Source organism: Prionailurus viverrinus, chromosome A2, assembly GCF_022837055.1.
Source record: "Prionailurus viverrinus isolate Anna chromosome A2, UM_Priviv_1.0, whole genome shotgun sequence".
Taxonomy (NCBI): Eukaryota; Metazoa; Chordata; class Mammalia; order Carnivora; family Felidae; genus Prionailurus; species Prionailurus viverrinus.
The window spans coordinates 51361005-51380640 of record NC_062562.1 but is presented as its reverse complement, the minus strand read 5'-3'; the positions used below and the strand labels follow the sequence as shown (position 1 = coordinate 51380640).

At 54.3% G+C, this 19636-nt stretch overlaps 1 protein-coding gene across 4 annotated transcripts in view; it reads left to right on the top strand.

Annotated features, from left to right (window-relative positions):
* Window positions 1-19636, top strand: part of ATP2B2 (ATPase plasma membrane Ca2+ transporting 2) — a 321401-nt gene that overhangs the window by 116127 nt on the left and 185638 nt on the right. Inside the window, exon 1 of one of the 4 annotated variants that reach the window (XM_047831446.1) lies at window positions 10839-10898. The exons of the other annotated variants lie outside the window; for them this stretch is intronic. The gene's annotated coding sequence lies outside the window, so the exon portion shown is untranslated. Of the gene's footprint in view, window positions 1-10838; window positions 10899-19636 lie in introns of those variants that run through there. 4 annotated transcript variants of the gene reach the window in all.

Below are 19636 nucleotides of genomic sequence, written 5' to 3'. Positions count from 1 at the left end.
TTTGGGCTGGGTGGCCATCCTTGGCAAGCCCATGGCAGGGGGGTAGGAGAGAAGTCCCAAGAGCAGGTTACCTGTGCTGGGATGGGCAAGGGCAGCTGGAGGGGCAAAGGACACCAGAGCAGAAAGGGGTCCCCAGAACTGCAAGGCAATGGACTCTAAGCAGCGGTGTTGAGCTCCTGCCCAGGGCTCAGTGGTGTGCTGGTGAACATTTAATGACCAGCTCTCAGGGAGGTGGGCGCCCTGCTTTGTGGTGTTTGCCAATTTCCATGGTGTAAATGCTCCCACCCTGGCAGATTACAGCTACCCCCGTGACATCACTTACACATGCTATCAGCTCTCAGGAGCCAGTGCAACTCCAGAACACCATCGGTCAAGACTGCCACACGCCAAGCCACCTAGGCTAGGACGCCTATGTCCTGCTTACTTAAGGGAACAGAGGAGGGGCATGTGAGTCATTTAAGCTGCTATTAGTTGTGCATGTAATACATGACAGGCCAAGTATTTTACATGTAGTATTTCAATACCCAGTACAGTCCTCTGAGGTAGACGTTATCTCTAGCTTCCTGATGAAGAAGTAGAGGCTCAGAGAGGTGAAGCGACTTGCCCAAGGTAACACAGCCAGTGAGTAGCAGCGCCCGAATATGGACCCAGGTGTGTGTGACTTCCGTGCCCACACCCCAGCCCTGTACCACCCAGCCTCCAGCCAGAGAGGTTCTGGAACCTAAGTTGGGGCTGGATTTTCAGACAGAGGTTCATAGGTGGGTTCCTCTGTGGGGCCGGAGCTGAGAGGCCTGACCAGGTCCCAGAGGAAATGGTCACCCACCCTTGGGAGAAGTCCCGAAAGGTTTGAGACAACACCCACAGGGGAACGGCACAGAGCCGGAGCACCACCTTCCCCTCACACCCCTGGCACCCCACAGGGATCTCCAAACCCTTGCTCCTTCCTTCTCTCCTTTGCAACTGAGTGTCCTCCTACAAAGCCCTGCTCCAAGAACCAGTCCCCATACCACCAGGCATGTAGTAGGTGTTAAATTAATGCTGAAGGAATGAACCAATGATATCTTCATATTCTCTCTCATTTTATTGGAAGACTGGATCAATTATATTATTATTCCCACTTCACAGATATAGAAACTGAGGTTTTTTAAAAAATTTTTTGTATTTATTTTTGAGGGGGGGGGCAGGGAGAGTGAGAATGAGCAGGGGAGGGGCAGAGGGAGAGGGAGACACGGAATCCGAAGCAGGCTCCAGGCTCTGAACTATCAGCACAGAGCCCAGTGTGGGGCTCGACCTCACAAACTATGAGATCATGACCTGAGCTGAAGTTGGATGCTCAACCAACCAAGCCACCCAGGCACCCCTAGACACAGAGGTTCTAACTGACCAAGTGACAAGCTCAAGGCCATGCAATAGTAAGTGGCAGAGCTGGGGTTCCATCCCATATCTCTGTGACCCCTAAGCACTCTGCTGTACTATGCAGTGTACCCCAGAAAGAAATAGCACCTTGTATCTGACAATTCCTTACAGTTTGTCAAGACCCTTCCATTTCCTTCTTGTACCTCATTGTTGCAAATTGGCCTGTGGGTGTGAGGGCAGGGAGGCTGGGGTACAGGAAGGAGGGCCCAAGAGAGCAGGACACCTCTCTGGCCCATGGCAATTAGACTCACCTCCAGGGGCAACATGTCCATGGCCTTGCAGTGAGAGAGCTGGCCAGCCTTAAGGACAGTCCTGTCCACAGAGGGCCTGTGGAGTGGGCCACCCAGGCCTAGAAATCCCCATTGATGCAGGGTCTCCTTGGAAGCTGACCATGGCCACTGTGCAGGTGTTCTTTGGAGCCATATTTTATAAAGATAGATTCTGAGCAAGGTGGTCCCACAAGGTGATGGGGGGGCATTTCTTATAGGGTTAAAGGGCTTCTTTGGAGCCACCACTCGCCTCCCAGCCCTGGCTTTGCTGCATTGTGCCCAAGACAGGTGGCTGCCCCAGTCTGGGACTCAGGATCCCTTTCTATAAAATGGAAGGATAGGGATGATGGGGGCGGGGTGGGGGGCATGGTAGCACCTCCCGGCGCCAGTGGACCATGAGTCCACATACACCAGCTTTGTAGGCAGATCCCAAAGGGGATTTCCTCTGGGGAGAAAGTGGGACACCCCCACAGGATACCTTTGAAGGCTGCTGAGTCTGCATCAGCGTTGCCTGTGTTCCAAGGGCAGACAAGCTCATCTACCTATTCTCCCTCCTCAGGCCCAGCACCACATCCCACTTCTACCCTGCTCCCTTCGGCCGCTTGCTGGACACCCTGGCCGGGCCCAAGCATTCCCCATACTTACAGCAGGGTAGGGAAGAAGGTCTGTGTTCAGGTCCCAACACCCTTGCCGGCTGGACCGCTTCATTCTAGTTACATGGCCCCTCTGCCTCCGTTTCATCATCTGTAAAATGGGGCTGATAATAAGTAGTAATTAAATGAGCCACAACATGAAAAGTTCTTAGAACAAAGAGTACCTGGCACGTAGCAATTGTCCAGGCAATGCTACCTCTCAGTACTACTATTTGTAACATGTACGAATAGCATCTCTTCTGCCCAGCGGCTCTCAAGTGGAGCTGCCCTTATGGCAATCTAGCATCCTGGAGGGAACACTGGATTGAGAGTCCTGAATCCACAGCTCTCACGTCAGTCACCCCGACAGTCAGGGGCAAGGGTCCCTTCACCTCTCCTAGCCTCCATTTCCCCTTCTGTCAGGTGGCTCCCCTCATTCCCCAGCGCACTTGAGAGTCCTAAATGTCTATTGAATGTTCTTAAACTCACAGCCGTGACTCTGTGCCAACAGGACCCCTTTCTGTCTTGCGGATGTATCCTTGCCTCAGAGTCTGCCCCATCATGGTTTGTTGAATGAATGTGTTACCTGTGGAAGGTGCAATGTACTGTGGTGCAGCTGTCTAACAATACGGAATTCTATCATGTGGCAGGTGCCTTGCCAAGGGCTTCATGTTCCTCATTTTGTTTAATCCTTAAAATCCTTCTAAGGTTCCTCCTACTCCAGGGATAAGGACAGAAATCTGGAGGGTGGTCTACAAGTCCCCCACTCCTCTCCTGCTCCTTGCTCACACTCTTCCCCTCTAGGCATTCAGGCCCCCTTTCAAGTTCCTTGAAAATTGCCAAGCTCTATCTAGCCTCAGGGCCTTTGCACATGCCATTCCCTTTGCCAGGAACACCACCTCTCCTTTTGCCTAGAGAACTCCTGCTCAGACTCCAGACCTCAGCTCAGTGACTCCCCCCTTGGAGAAACCTTCTGCGACTCCCCCCTCTACTCCCACCAGGGGTGACCAGGTCTTCCTGCTGAATGTGCTCATGGCCTCTGCCCCTTCATCTTGTACCCTTTTGTCAATTTACATCGGTTTGTGGATTCATTTCGCGTCTGTCTCTAAGTCCTCTTGAGAGTAGACACCATGGCTTTCCTGCTGTATCCTCAGCACCGAGCACAGAACCTGGAAAGTAGTAGACATCAGTGGATATTTGCTCAACAAATGAGCAGACAGAGAAGCAGGAAACTGATGACACTATGCCTAGTTTACAGGTGAGAAGCCTGAGGCCAGAGAGATCGAGAGACTTGCCCCAAATCACACAGCCCATCAGAGTGGAGCAGGATTTGAGCTAGTCCGTGGGGCTCTGGCTACTAATCTCTCTGAACCCACCCCTCTCCCATGTTGGGGTGCAGTGGAGGACAGAACCAGAGGCGCTCCCAGAGGGAGGGGGCTTCAGTGACAGGATAAGGGCTTCAGTCCCCCTCAGAGCCCTGCTCCTTAGAAACTTCATAAGGTTATGAGCTCATAACCTCACTTCTCCTCTGTGAGCCTTCCGGGAAAGATCTGTGTTCTAATTCTGGCTCCAGCTATGTGATCCTGGGCTTGTCACCTCCACCCCCCAGATCTCAGTTTCCTCGTCAGTAAAATGTGGAGTGATGCTCTCCACATAGCAGGCTAATGGTGTGTGCATAGATATGTGCATTAGCACACGGGAAAGCTCTCAGCGGAGATAGCTGACATGTTCCCTGCGGCCTCCAACCTATTCTGATGACACACTAACAGCCAGAATGGGTGCATTTCGGTCCCTGGCTCCTTACTGGTTACAATCCCAACAGTGTCCACCTGTCCGGCAGTCAGTGCGTGGGCCTCTCAGCTGCAGTATTCTCTATTGTCACACCTCAGCTCCCGTCCTCTCTGGGAATCCTCTCTCCCTGCTGGGCCCCACCACCTCCTCAGGAGGAGAACCTCCAGAGAGATGGCAGGCTGTGGGGCAGGCTGCTAGGTTTGAATGCTCGGTCCTGTGCCACACAGCTGTGTTCCCCCAAGCAAGCCACTTACCCTCCCTGGGCTTATTCTTCACCTGTAAATTGAGGGTTGATAACACTAAATTCTCCTGGGTAGCAATGAGGAGTAAATGACAGCTCTTGTGTTAAGTGCCTGGCACATAGTAGGCACTTAGCAAATGACAGATTCCCTTTTCTCTTCTCCTAACAGTCCTAGCTCCATCATCCCTACTTCCTTCTGTTTCCTCTTTCCTTCTCCTCTTCTTTCCCCAGGGAGTCAGCCTTCTGGCTGACTGGAAATGCAAGAGTGTGTTTGGAGAGCAGGAGTGAAAACACACACACACACACACACACACACACACACACACACACACAATGTCAACTAGGAACCCCAGCACAGTACCTCACATTCTGTGAGAGCTAAATAAATATTTTTAGACCGAATAATCCTGAAGAAATGAATTACTAATGGTAAAGTGTCAGGCTATAGGTGGCTGGGAGGGAGCATTGAGGGATAGGGACTCCTTGGGTGTTCAATTCACCTTGAGTTCAGCCCTGGGTTCAAGCATCCTATTCCAAGTTGAGACCTCACTGAGGAACATCAGAGTGAAGTTCAGGTCCTCCTTTATCCTTCACAAGGTGGGCATGCAGAGAAAGCCCCATTCATTGACAGGCTCAGGAAATAACAACTCTTAAACCAGGACTTCCAGCAAGTGCAAAGAATATTTGCAGAGCTACAGAGAGATGCAAATACCAGTTCAAAACCACCAGGGGAATTTCTTTTTCATTCAACAAACCTGCACTCATCAGTTCAATCAATATTTATTGAGGTTCTGTGCCCAGTGCTGAGGATACAAGCAAATGAGATCCCCAGGATCCCCAAGGATTTCCCCCAGCCTGATGGGCATGACATAAAAAGGTTAATAGCAACAAACTCTTGTTGGGAGTTGGAGATGATGGAGGGGAAATCAGGGAAGGCTTCAGAGAGGAGGGGTTGCTGGAGCTGAGGCTTGAAGCATGAATAGGAGTTCTCCAGGCAGAAAAGTGGGAAGGGAAGGCATCCCAGGCAGAGCTGATGGTGCATGCAAAGACACAGAGGCATGGAAATGCAAGAGTGTGTTTGGAGAGCAGGAGAGGCCTAGTGTGGGGGAAAACGGATAGAGGATAATGGGGAGGGTCTGGAATAGTCATGAGCCTCTCATGAGCCCCTCATGAGCCTTGGAAGGACTTTGGGTTTTATGCTAAGGGCACAGGGAAGCCAAAGAGGGTTTAGAGGAGTTGAGAAGCTCTCTGAGGAGCAGGGATGGGTAAGCAGGGGAAGGATAGCAGGAGAAGGAGGAGGGAGACCAAGGTGAGGAGGCAGGATGGACAGATGGGAGTGGGCAGTGTGTTTGCATGTGCATTAACCAAAGGGATAGCATGGATGAGACCATGTTCCCCAGTCCTGGAAAAGGCAACCTCCCCCAGGGAGCCCTCCCATAATAGTTCTTGATTCCCCAGGCTCTGTGTTCTTGCAGGAGAGAAAGTACCAACTCTCTAACTGGCCACTGTTCCTAACATCTGGCCTCACAGAGGGGCAGCAAGGTCAGTCATCACCACACACCTTCCCTGCCCCACTGGAAGGCTAGGGGAGGCCTTCCGGGCTCTGGTTTTCCTGACCTGTGGAAAATTAAGTCCTGTGGTTCCCTGGATACAGGTTCACACCCACCTCCTTTGGGGTCCTTGGGCTTAGCGTGAGGACTCACGCAGTCCTGGTTTCAAGCCTCATTTCCCAAACTCACTGTATGACCTTCGGCAACATCATTTCACCTCGCTCTACCTCACTTTCCTCATCAGTCAAATGGGGATGAAAAATAGGACCTACCTCCCAGGATGTTGTGGAGGTCATACCATGAGCCGTACAGTAGGATGCTGATATGAATGGTGCCTCAAGTTAGAAGTCAGGCTGAACCCTTCTTACTGAGGGAGCACGAACCAGTGGGGGGAGCCAGGCACTGGGGTCCTGGGTTTGTGGGTCAGAAGTCTGCACTGGATTGGCAGGTTCTTAGAGGCCAGCCCTGCCCACACTACGGGGGAGGGATCTGAGCCATCATCCAACAGGATGAAGGGTTAGAAGAGACCCCCCACACACACTGCCACAACGTTTCCCAGGGGCCTTCTGGAGAATCTCACCCTCTGTGTTTATTCTGTGCTTATTCTATTAATAACAACTGCCATTTTCCGTTAGCCTGCAACCCAGCCAAATAGGTATTATTATTCCCATTTTACAGATGAGAAAACTTAGGGAAGTTGAGTCCTTGGCCCAAATACTGCCAGTAAGTGAAAGAGCAGGGATTTGAATCCAGATCTGACTGACCACCAAACCAAGATCAGGTTGGCTGAGGAAGTTTTGGACCTCTGTGGGATGGGTATAGGGCCCCAAGGTGGGTGAGAGACTTGGGAAAAGCCAGGCCACATAGTCCCCAGACACACATTCTATGGCCCCTCAAGGTCATGGTCCTAGGAGAGCGTGAGTCATATGCCTTAGAGTAAATTTAGTCAGGGACAGAGGGAACGGTCTCAAACTCAAGTGGGTCCAATCTGGGCTCAAATCTTGACCTTGGCCCTCACTGGCTCTGTAACTCCTAAGCAAGCCACTTGAGGTCTCTGAGCCTCCATTTTTCCCTCCTATAAAATGGGAAGAAGCCCAGTCTCTCCTGAGGTGATGTGTGAAGGCCAGACAAGGCAGCGATGTGAGGGGCCTTTGGAAATAGCTTCTCATCCTCCAAGAGCTCCGGCCAGCAGCTCTTTGTGACAACAGTTAACCTGCCCCAGAACCCCTGTCAAGGCGTCAAAAGACCCTGAGTTGGACGAGGCAAGGGTAGATGTGGTCCTCATTCCTACTTCCCTTCAAGAGGAGGAGGCAAAAGAGAACCTGTGTCTCCCAGAAAGGACACAGCTGGCGTCTGATTGCATTTGATTCTGCCTCCCTGAGACCCGTCTGGACCTACCTCATCTGTCTCCTTTATGCAAACTGCCTTCATCAGACTGGACCTCATCCCTACCCTTATCCCTGGGTAGACTGACCCTCTACTTCCCCTACTCTCTGGCTCTAGGATTTCTCCCCCAAGACATGGTCTGGACAACTAAAGACTGTTTGAAAATCAGACTGGGCTGGCTCTCCCCTCAGCCCTGCTCTATTTCTCATACCTTCCCCCAACCCTAACCCTCAATCCTTGTTCACCATAAGCCAAATCATGCTGGAGGCAGAAGCTATCAGTAATCCTCCTGGCCAGCCTCCTGCCTCTCTCCCCCTCTTCCCCGTGGGTGACCCTGCCTTGTAGTTTCTAACCTTCCCGGAGTTGCAACACTGGCACCATTGTTTGTCAGATTTCACAACACCTCTGCCTGCCCAGTACCCCCTGCCCCCCAGCATATCCTGGAAAGACAGGCCAGATGCCCTAGGTGTGCCTGCTGCCTAGGGGAGGCACAGGGAGCAGGGCAGGGGACAAATGTCTGTGGCTAGGTGACCTTGGGCAAGCCACTTACGTACGTCCTTTTCTTGAGGCCTCAGTTTGCTCAGCCGTAAAATGGGAGAAATGGTTAGGAGCCCGTGAAGGTCCTTCTGGTTCTGACATGTGATAAATCAAAATCACACAGCACTGGATTCATTCAAGCCTTTATTGTGGCACCTACCACATGCCGGGAGCTGGGGCTCTGGAGACATAGCTGAAGTGGTCACAGCTCAGTGAGGGAGACAGATGTGTAGACCATCGCAATGCCGTGTGCTCAGAGCCAGGCCAGACTCATGAATTGGTTCTTTTGGTGGAATCAGGAAGGACTATCTGAGGAAGCAGCATTTGAGCTGGACTTTGAAGGATGAATAGGAGTTCATGGGCGAAACATATGAAAAACCTTCAGACTCTGCGGGTCGACATTTGGGCTGCCTCGGAAGTTAGGGGGCAGCCTGTAACTGGGGTACACAGAGGCTGAAGCACAACAAGGCCTGAAATACCAAGGAGATGGGAGCTTAACCAGATGTCCATTCTAGTCTTAGGTTCTGGGAACAAAAATCCACGAGCTCCTGAGAGTTTGGTGTTGGCTGGTGAGGGCCCAGTGCACCCTAAACAGGGGCCAGCGCACAGGCAGGACTCAGGACTTTCAAGAGGATGAGTGTTGGGGCTCCCACCCGGCCCACACCTTGCTGGCCTTCACAGATAGGGAGCCATGGGCCTGGCGTCCTCAGGCTTAGGTCACAGGTTTGATTTACCCCCTCCTGGCTTGAGAGACCTTACCTTGGCTACCACACACAAATTTCTCATTGTAATTCAGGTGCTCACAGCAGTCATTATCGTGGTAGGATCAAACGACTCACTGTTTTGCAGTGGGCTTTGCAAACTGTAAAGTGTGCTGGACGCCGAAAGGATTATTGCTGTGGCAGTGGTGGCTTGTAACTGGCCCCTTGTGGGGCTGTTTGTTTTGTAATCAGGAAAAGTGGTTTCCTCCCCCCCCCCCCCCCCACCTCTGCCCACCAATGATGTCGCAGAAATAACGGTGGGATTCCTGGCATGGACACATTTACTCCAACCAGACGTGAGCTGCAATGAGCCTTTCGCCCCCTGCCCCTTTACTGCCCACCCTCACCCCGGCCATCTCAGAACGCTCTTATTTGGCCCTGTGTAGGAGGAGAAAGGCTGCCCCTAGGCCCTGGGGAAGGGGTGGGGGACTCCTGGCTTGGCCTCTCCTAAGGTGGGATCTGACTGAGAGGTCTACCTGGAGGGGGACCAGTGGAGCCCCTCATCTGTGCCCCCAAGAAGGAGCCAACATGGGAGCTCCCTGTCCCAGGTCACTGGTGGGGGCAAGAGCTTCTCTGAGCTGTGTCCTAGGTGGAACCCCAGCCGAGTGCCTTCCCTGCCTGGCCCAGGAGCAGAATGGGACCCCTTGGTGGGGTTAGGGAAATAAAGAGCAAGGAGTATCAGCATGGCCCTGCTGACAGAGGCCCTGCCGCTGGCACTCGCTCCCAGCTCTCTGCCTCCCTCGGCCCCTCTGCCCGGCCAGGTTCTGATTTTGGTGCAGTGCAGACTTTCAGCTTAACGAGACAAATTGATATTCTGTGCCAGCCCAGGGATGGAGAGGCAGCTCGGGACGCTCAGGCTCGGGCGGGCAGCTCAGAACTGGGCAGGGGGTGGGGACAGGGGAAGGAGGCAGCTTCGATCTGGAGCTGCCTTCCGGGGCCACCCCCAGCCCTGACCCTCCTCCAGTATGCGCCCCCTCCACGCTGACAGGTGCCCTGAGACAGTGGTCCTGAAGGTCCTCCCACTTTCCGTGCCGTCCTCCCAAGCAGGGCACCCCTCCTCTAAGGGAGTAGGGCAGTGGAAAGGGAGGCCTCAGAATCCAAGAGAAGCCCCTTCACCTACTGTGACCTCCTAACCTTGATCTTGGGTCTGTCCTCCCACCAGTCTGGATTTAAAGGGGCAGCAGGTCTGAACTTAAACGGATAGCAGATGAGGCGGGAAGAAGTGAGCGGTTGGCTGGCGGGGGGGGGGGGGGGGGGGGGGATTGCATTCCTGCAGACTCCTTATTGGGGGTCCCTGGAGTCTCTGGACGTGGCCAGCCAACCCCAGTATGGTCAGTCCCCCAACTCATCACAGATGTCCCTATAGATGAAGTGGATACAGGAGACGTTTGTAGACACCCCTGCCGGTGTGCACCTGTGAGCAGAGAAACGGCCTAGCATCTTGAAGGGGTCTTCTGCCAGCCCTGCAGCCCCCAGGCAGGTGGGAGTACCCATAGGTAGGGCTACAGGGCTGCCGGGGTGGCGTTTAGATGGCAGCGGGGAGCTCAGTACGGGCTCTGCTATGTTGGACCTGCAGCCACAGATGTGTTTAGTCTCTGTGGAGTCCATTGCTCTCCCCCTATATGACCTTTGCCCCCCTTTGGTCTGGGGGTGCCCTGACCAAAAAGAGGGGGACACCAGAGCCCCTGCATAGCCGAAGGAGTCCCTCAGAAAGTAGGGGGTGACCTGGGGCCATTTGAGCAAAATCTTCCCCTCTCCCCTTTTACGGTCTCCCGACGACCACCATCAATCGCAGGACGCCCTCCACTCAGGCTCAGCCCCGACAGTACCCTCACCATGCCCTTGACATTCCCTCCTACTTTGGGGGAGCAGGCATATTCCTGGGACTCTGCCAGCTTCAGTTCCTCATGATCCCACGGGAGGAATTAAAACCGCAAACAACACCGTGGTGGTTCGGTCCACACACCCCCGCCCCCACTCTCCTCCCCCAGTCCCCCCACCAGAACAAGCCCTCCCCGCGTCCCTCCCTCCGTCCTCCGTCCTCCGCCCCCTCCCCCAGCCTCCGGCAGCGCAGCGGCAGGGGCGGCCTCTGCCTCCCCCGAGATTGTATTTTGCCAGCGAGATGCTCTCCTAGAAGCCGGCGCCGGCGCCTCCGCCCCCCCCCCGCCCCCCCACCTGCTCGGGCAGGATGGTACAGTCTGCAGAGGGACCCGGGCACGCTGGCTGGGCTCAGCCGCGGCACCAGCTGCCGCACCGCGATTACGGGGCTGCCCGCCTGGAAACCGTGCCGGATTTGTGGTGATTTTCGTAGCCAAGTAAGTACCGGCATCCCCCAGCATGAGAAAATAAAAAATAAAAAGCGCCCCACTCCGTTCTCCCCTTCCTCCCTCACCCATTTTATTTTGTTTCATTTCATTTGATTTTTTTCAGTGCTGATGGTGGTGGCGGCAGTGTGGGGGGGGGGGGGGGGTGGTTGGTGGGAGCCCGGCTTGTTTATCTGGCAGCAGCTGAGGCTGCATTGGGAGCCGCCGCCGAGGAAGACACTAGCGTGAGGGTCCGTGTGCTGGGGGATAGGACGGGGGTGCTGGGGACTTGAGCAGGGGGCCTTGGACAAGCGGATGCCCAGGGTCTCAGGTAGATGCCGGCAGCCTCTGCTCAGCAAATGCCCCCGATGGATGTTATGCAAGGGCCGGCAAGCCGGTAGCAGGGGGCAAGGTTCTCTTCCCTCTGAGCTTGTCCCAGGGAGAGGCAGAGGACTAGAGGGTGCCTCCTGGCCGGCCCCCACTGGGTTGCAAGAAAGAGGCAGAGGGAGACTCCTACAGAGGGTCCTTCTGGCAGGGTGGGCTGCAGTGTGCCAGGACCACCAGGTCAGGCCAGCTAAGGCATGTGGTGGCAGGGATGAGTCCCCAGGTCCCCAAGATGGTCAGGAGGGGGGCACGAGTGGGGTGGCCAGGCCATTTTGCAGCAGTCATGCTGGGTGGTGGAGTTGGCACTTTCAGCCCGGATGCCCAGTTCCTGGGCCAGTCTGGATGGCCTCTGGCTGAGAGCTAGGTACCTGGGGCTCCTCCCTGCCCCCTGCAGGGTCAAGACCGAGGAAATCCATCAGGGGGTCTCTGCACTCCCCATGGGTGAGCTGCGCAGCCACCCTTTGTAGCCAAGGGGTCACTCCATGCATGGCTGTCCTCTGGTCACCTAGGTTGTATGGAGAGGGGTCTCTGGGGCTGGCCTGCCCTAGTCAGGCAAGTGCCCCAGGGGTCTTGGGGCCCCCACACAGAGGCCCAGCCAGGCTCGACCTTCAGAAGGGTAAGCGAGTGGGCAGGCTCAGCCAGCAGAGGGTCTTGGCGTGACGCTGAGCGCCCCTCGCCCAGCACAGTATGGGTTCCCCTCCTTGCCTGCATTGCTCTCCAAATCGCTGGGAGGAGGCAGAGCTGACGTTTGGGGCATTTCCAGGAGCTGCAGGCGCCATCCGGAGAAATTCTCCTTTGACGTGTGCAGTAGGAGGGGGCTTGGAGCGCAGGCCTCAGGGGCCTCCGCCTGTTAACTTCGTTGAAGGAGCAGTGGCAGGGAGGGGGCTAAGACGGCTCTGAGGGAACCCTGCAGGGGGAGTTCAGGAAAGATGCAAATGGCCCATATTATTTAGCTACCTTTGTACCCCCCCGTCCCATTCTCATCAGGGCATGTACACAGCCACAGATACACTTATACAAATACAGGACACATAGTAGTGTATTGTATGTGTTCAAATCATATACACATACAGAGTTCCTGTGCCCATAGATACACTTCAGCACATGTGAATACAGCTCAAATCCCTGGATACCACCTGCTCACCTGCAAACCACAGCATGCACATGAATGCATCATGCACACACACACACACACACACACACACACACACCTGTGAATGCAGCATACCCACACATGCACGTAGCTCTAACACAGGAATGCAGGAGGCTGCATGTGGGCTAACTGGCCTGCACGTGGTGCCCTGCAGCAGCCACAAATGTGGCATGTGGCCATGTGAGGGCTGGCCCCCATGTGAAAATGACAAGCACATATTTGTGGTATCCCACAGGCCATTTCTGCATGCCCTTCCATGCATTAGCAGGCGCACAGCATGCTGGAATGTGCCCACGGGGGAGTGTAGGTTGCATATGTACAAAGACAGCCCAGGCACACAGACGCGGCACCTCTGCGGATGCTTCATGCACACATCCACCCCTCAGCTTTCAGACATCTGCCCTGGGAGTGAAGGTGCCTCTGTGGGCACTGGGGAGAGGCTTACCCCTCAGGGGACTACCTGTGAGGACACAGGGACACCGGCCAGGCGAGGGCCAGCCCAGATTCCCAGGGAGCTCTGATTGGAGTCAGGTTATTGATGCTCTGTGGAGAAGGCTGCCCAGAGTTGGAAAGGGGACAGAGGAGGGGGCAGGAGCAGCTGCTGCCCACAGCCCAGACCACCAGGAGTCTAGACCAGTCCCACCACCCCACTTCTCTGGCACCAGGAAACCTGCACACTGGAGGGAGTCTCTCAGAGCTCGGGTCCAGGACACTGCCAACAGCCCCCAAGTTCTCTCCAGAACACAGATCACAAAAGCTGCCTGTGGCTCATGCTGTAGAGAGACTGAAATGCTCTTCTCCCCTTGGCCCCTCTTCCTTTCTCCCCACCTAGCGTAGGTATGGGTTGGAAGACTTGGGTAAATAATAGTAAGCCAGCTAGCATTCACTGAGCTAATTGTTCTGCATCCATCGCTTCAGGGGTGGGGGGCCTCCCATGACCACATTATTCCCATGCCATAGATGAGAAGCTGCACAGAGAAGTAGAGACACTTATCCAAGGCCACACAGCTGGAACATGGCGGAAATAGGGTGAAAGCCAGGCCATTGGCTTCCCTGCCTGCCGTCTTGGACCCTCCCCTCCCTTCTTTCATGAGGCCAGCCTCAACTTAGGGTGCCAACATCTTGGGAACCAACAGTCCAAGAACTTGGGATTTGGGGATGAGACTCCAGGAAAGGGTCCAGAGAGTCTCCTGAGGGCAAAAGCAGAGCCCTCCCCAGACACATGTGGCCCTGTCCTAGACAGCTCTGCCACCTTTTACCTGGTGGAACTGATGGCACTAGAAAGCCAATGCAGATGTGTGCATTCTAAAGTTACCTGGCCTGGACCTGTTCATAACAGGGAAACTGAGGCCCAGCCAGGGGAAAGGATTTGTCCAAGGTCACACTGTGCTTTTTGGAGAGTAGGGTGTCTTGCCAGCCTCCGTCAGGTCCCAGGCGTGAAGCAGTAGGGGCCTGTTTGGTTCCTGATTTTCCCCAGCTGTTTGACTGCAAGTTAAAATGATGAGTGCACCGGGCCCAGCCTCTACTTCTGACCAGCTGTATGACCTTGGGCAAGCTGCTTTGTCCCTCTGCACCTCAGTCTCCTCTTCTGTGACCAGGGCATGCCTGTTCTTGCCCTGCCTCCCCCACAGTGATCTGAGAACCTCGAACACCCTAGAGAGCTGTGCACAGAGGTGCCATTGGCATCAGAGCCTGGAGCCTGAGCCGGTGAGCACCTTCCTGCTGCAGTTGGCCAAAGTCAGGAGGGGAAGGAAGGAAGGGAAATCTCTAGGCCGATGGGTCTCCGGCATATTAATGAACCTAGAGAATCACCTGGTAGAGGACAAATTTCCAGGTCCCCCGCCCAGTGATTCAGGAGGTCCCGGGAGCTGTGTTTTCACAGGTGTCCCTGGGTTCTTATCTCTGTAGCTGTGTACCCAGTGGAGCGAGGTGGCTGAGAGTGGATTTGGGGGAGCTCGGAGGCTCTCACAGCTGGGAGTAACTGGAGCATCATGCTATTCACCTGCTCCCGTCACATCCAGAGAAACTGAGGTCACCTGGCAGTTTGGTGGCAAAATGAGACTGAGACTCAGATCTCCAGCCCTCCAGTCCCCTGTCCTGCCCCCAGCCTCTGGCTGCACCCTGCACCCTAAATCAGGCCCTTCTCACATGGCAAACAGGGCCATCTTTCTTAGCAGTGTGGCTGGGAGGGGTGCACCTAAAAGACTCCCTGAGCCTTGGGTTTGAGTCGCCATGATGCCTCTCCCCAGCTCTATGGCAGTGAGGGAATTGGCTTGTCCTCTGTAAACCTCAATGTTCCCCTCTCTAGAAGGGCTGTTGGGAAGATTCTGAGTGATGTGTGTGAAGCAGCTGGCACATCATAGGTGCAGGGTGAAGGTTGGGGACTTGGGGGACCCTGAGGTGCACAGTGTAGTTCCTCTCGACCTCCCCCCTTAGCTCCCAAGGGGCTGCAGGAGAACTGTCTGGGGTGCAAGTTCTGGATGCCACATGCAAACACACTTTGTGGGGGTGGATGAGCCCCTTCCCCAACCTCCCCTGTAACACACAGAGCAGTGTGGGAGACAGGGGTGGGTCTCTTATGTGGAATCTGGGCACCCCAGCCCACCCTGCCATCTCCAAGGCCAGAACATTAAACATGCAGTAATCCATTTCTCCCTCTGAGCAGGAGCCCCAGACAAGAAACTATTTAGGGAGGATGTCCCCGTGGACAGAGACAAACAGTGGTGATAGTTGATGGGAAAGATGGCAAGGCTCTAGAGTTCAAGGCAGTAGGGTGGAGCCTCAGTTCACCCATCTGTGACCTCTCAGGCTGTTGTTGCAAGGGGCAAGTGGGGAAAGTACTGGACATTGAGTGGCAGGCTCAGGGTGTGGCCAGTATTTGTGGCTCAGTGAGTGGAAGTTGTCGAGATCGAGAATCAGACTAAGTTGTGAGCTCGAAACCTACTTCGGCCATTTAAGAATTTGACCCTTGAGTCAGTTGCTTTACCTCTTCAGGCCCTGGCCTTTGGTCTGTAAAATGGGAACAGGTGCCCACTTCGGAGGGCTGCTGCATGATGACGATACAAAATAGGGGACGCTCTCAGCAACCCCTGAGAACCTACTGTGTGCCAGGGGATGTGCTGAGGGCTTCACCCTGGTCTCCAGTAGGGAGCCCCGCATTGGAGGGAGGGAGTGTTTTTAAGGCCTTAGGCGCATTCCAGGAAAGCCCTCCAGGGGAGTAGAGAGCAAGATGGCCCAGCCTGATGGAGGCAGAGGGAGGAGGCCAGGGCTGCAGTCCCTGAGGCTACAGAGGTCCCCATGTGTCGGGGAGGAGGCCTGGGTCTGAGGGTCAGGAGAGTCGAGTTCCAGGCCCAGCTCGGTCAGGGATGGATGACCTTGGGCAAGTCGTGTCAGTCCCCAGGTCTCACAGTTTCCCCTTGAAAGAGGGGGCAGCGATCCTGCCTGCCTCGTGTCCTCTGTGAGGGTAGAGTCTCCTGCCAGCTGGCCCTTGGGCTGAAGGGCCTGAGACACTGCAAGGCTGAGGTTTAACTGCAGCAGCATTTATAACAGCTCTGTTTCCTGTGGCCACCACAGCAAATGGCCACGACCCGAGTGGCCTGAAACAACAGAAATTTAGCATCCCCCAGTTCTGGAGGCTGGACGTCTGGCATCAAGGCGTCACAGGGCTGCTTTCTGCTGGAGGCCTTGAGAGAGCTGGCACACCGCGCCTCATCCCCAGCTTCCGTTGCTCGCCAGCGACCCTTGGAGCTCAGTGGCTCGTGGCTGTATCGCTGCAAACTCTGTCTTCATTGTCACATCACCTTCTTCTCTGTTGTGTCTCTGTGTCCTCTCTTCTGTTTGTGAAGACACCAGTCACTGGATACAGGGCCCATCCATCCAGGATGGTTTCATCTCGAGATCTTTAAATACATCTGCAAAGACCCTACTTCCAAATAGGGCCACATGCTGAAGTTCCCGGTGGATGTGAAACTTGGGAGGGACACTTCGGCCCACTACAATCGTTACTATTTTACTAGTTCACTATTAGCAAGTCCTTTGCACAGTGTCTCATTGCTTCCTCACAAGCACCCCTTCTACAGATAAAGAAACCGAGGCCTGGGGGAGGGGGGTTAGAACGGAACCCAGGTCTCTGGTGCTCTTTCTCCTTGCCATTTTTTTAGAGCTGGCTGGTGGCTGCTTCTACCCAGGAACCCGTGAGCCAGGAATTCTAGCTAGTCCTGAGCTGATCCAGGACCTGGGGGTGGGGAGGTTCTTGAGCCCCAGAAAGGAGAGCTGGAGGTGGGCAGGGGAGCTTGGAGGTATCGGGGGGCTATGCTAGGCCCAGGAGACCCGCACAGCAGAGGGTCGAGAGCCCACAGTGCCTTCTTCTCTCTGCCACTCAATGCTCTTACAGACCTCGTGGCTCTCATCTGAAGAATGGGGGAGAGCGACACCAAACCTGTGGGGTAACTGCCAAGCTCTAATATGCTAACCATTGATAGTCATCACTGATAGCTAAAATGTATCCTCCAGCACTTTCCAAATGTTTGTTCGTTTCACATGTGGGAGGGTAATTGCTTATTCCAAGCCTCATCCTGCTAAGCAGCTCTACTGTTGAATAGCTGCATGTGGTTGAACTAGTGGTTGAACTTGACCTCAGTTTACCTCTCCATAAAAGTACCCACCTTCCCAGATGTCCTGAGAGGCAGAAGGGATTCAGGTGAAGTACCTGGCCTGGGGTTACAGTCCGGTCCACCGAAGCTTGGGAGGAAATAGAGATACGATAGTGTTATCGTACTGTTACCTGTAGTGTAAGGATTTGGGGAAGTGATGCAAACGGAGCCCTTGGCTCAGAGATCAGTACTGAAATGGCCTTCCCTGGTGCCATGGGAAAGACTCGAATTTCAATCCTAATGCCAGTGTTTACTGCTGTGACCTTGAACCAGTATCTTTGCCCCATGGAGCTTGGGAGCTTGGCACCCTGAGATGTAAAGGGGATTTGAAGAGACCCACCTAACAAGATAGTGTGTGTGACATGATGGATAGAAAACTGTCACAAATGGGGTCCCAATCATGCCAGACACTCAGAAACGTTGAGCTTCTGTCCTGCTTCTGGAGAAAGGCCCCCGGAGGACTTTGTTAAAGATGGCCTCAGAAGAGGCAAGTCCTAGTCCCAGGAGAGGTGGATTTAATTTTTGCAGAGACCCCGGGAAGTCGTGCTATAGTGGAGTGGGTGGTTGGAAGAGGCTATGGGAAGACGCCAAGAACAGATGACCCCGTTTGGGGTCCAAGAGCCATATAGCTTCGAAGGAAGGAAGCAGGTCTCTCTGGGGCTCCCATGCCCACCCCGAGGGCAGTTTTCTATAAAGTTGTGGTGCTCTCCACATTGGCTTGGGCTGCTCCACTGGGTCATGTCTGGCCACCCAGGGACTGCTTTGCAGGGACCATGGGGACTGTCATCCAAAGGAGCTCACTCTAGCCTGGCTGCCTCAGACCCCTGCTTAGTTGGCCTGGGGCAACAGCTCAAGGCTGGCAAGGGAAGGTGAGCTGTCATGTTTTTCCATCAAGGCTGTAGAGCGGTGGGGGGTGGGGGGCCGGGTTCCTTGGGAAGTCATTTGGAGGTGTCTTCCTGTCTGCCTGAGGCCTTTGCACTGGGTGAGGGCCAAAACCTCATCCAGAGCAAGGGGGGCTAGGCTTCAGGTGACTGAGTCTCCTCAGCGTTCTGACCTGTGCCCGAGGGCAGGGTGCACGTCCCACGTGGGCTGAATTAGCAGTGATGTAGCATGGTGGTTCAGGACCAAGTCTGGGCTGAGCCTGGTGACATCCAACCCGAGGCCTGGGCACTGAGCCTTGGTTCCCTCGGTTGTAAAATGGGGACAGTAATAGTGCCCACCTTACAGGGTTGTTGTGAATAAAGCTGCACCATGTGGACTCCCAGATGCACATTTTGACACCTCTGAAAGAGGGGTGCCTGTTACAACTGGTGGCATGTCACAGTGAACCAGTCGTCTTTTCCTTTCCTCAGTATATACAAAGTAGCAATACGTCTTACGATAGAGTCCATGAAATATGGTAAATAAGATAAAACCCATAGAGAACTTAGAACCACCAAGCTGTTGGGAAGAAGTCAGTCCCCTGCCTGCCTTCCCACCTCAATCACAGCGGGACCTTAGGCATTTCCTTGCACCCCCCAGGAGCCTTTGTTTCCTCTTCCTCCCAAGGCTGTTGTAAGAAGTCGGCAAGCTTATGTGTGAATCGTATGCCCAGCAGGGTGCCCCTATACAGTAGGTGCCTAATAATTGGTAGCCCAAAACAAACCACAAAGACTGTAGTATAAATAACAGACTCTGGGATTCCCATTCCTGCTCTACTCTTTCCTTGCTGTTTCTTAACAGCATGTTAAGTTTCTTAACTTCTCTGTGCCTTGGTCCCGCCATCTATAATATGGGAATAGCAAAAGTCTCCAATTCCTAGGATTGCTAGGAGAAGGAAATAAAATTAAAGTGCTTTAGGGCAATGCTTGGCAGAAGTGTAGGCAGTTATTATTTGATGAACTCCTAATGAGTCTCTTCGAGTTCAATAAATGGCAGCTAAAATAGACACTGGGCTCAATAAAATAATAACAATACAGACTGCACTCGTCTTATAGATGGGGCAGCTGAGGCCAAGATGCACGTGGGTATGCCCAAGGTCACACAGCTGACTCTCCCCAGTGTCCAGGCCCCAGCCCAATATTGCCTTCTTGCCCACATCAGTCCAGGGCTCTGATTCTTACGGAGAAGGGGGTCCTTGCCTTCTCCATAAGAGAGGGGAGATTTCTAGAAGCTGCAGCCGGATGCAGCATCCTCTGGGTTTGAGCTCTCTCCGGAAGTGATTTCCTTCTTCCTTCACATTTCTGCTTGTTCACCCCAGTACAGGGGAGGGGGCTGAGGCTGGGCCATGCCCAAGGTCAGCAAAGCCTGCCAGCCACACTGCATGCCTACCAGCCAGCACTTCCTGGCCTCCAAGTGCTTTCTCAGTGGCTACTGCAGAGTTGACACAGCAAAACTCCCTCCTGGAGAGAGCAGAAGCCCTGGCTGGCCAACTGGTCCAGCCGCTGGGCAGAGCCAGGGCCACAGAATGAACTGGAATGGGAGTGGGGAAGGAGGCACCTGGGTGCAGCCTAGCCTGACAGACACCCCAAGTGACCTTGGACCCATCACAGCCCCTCTCTGGGCCCCCATTTCCATCTTTA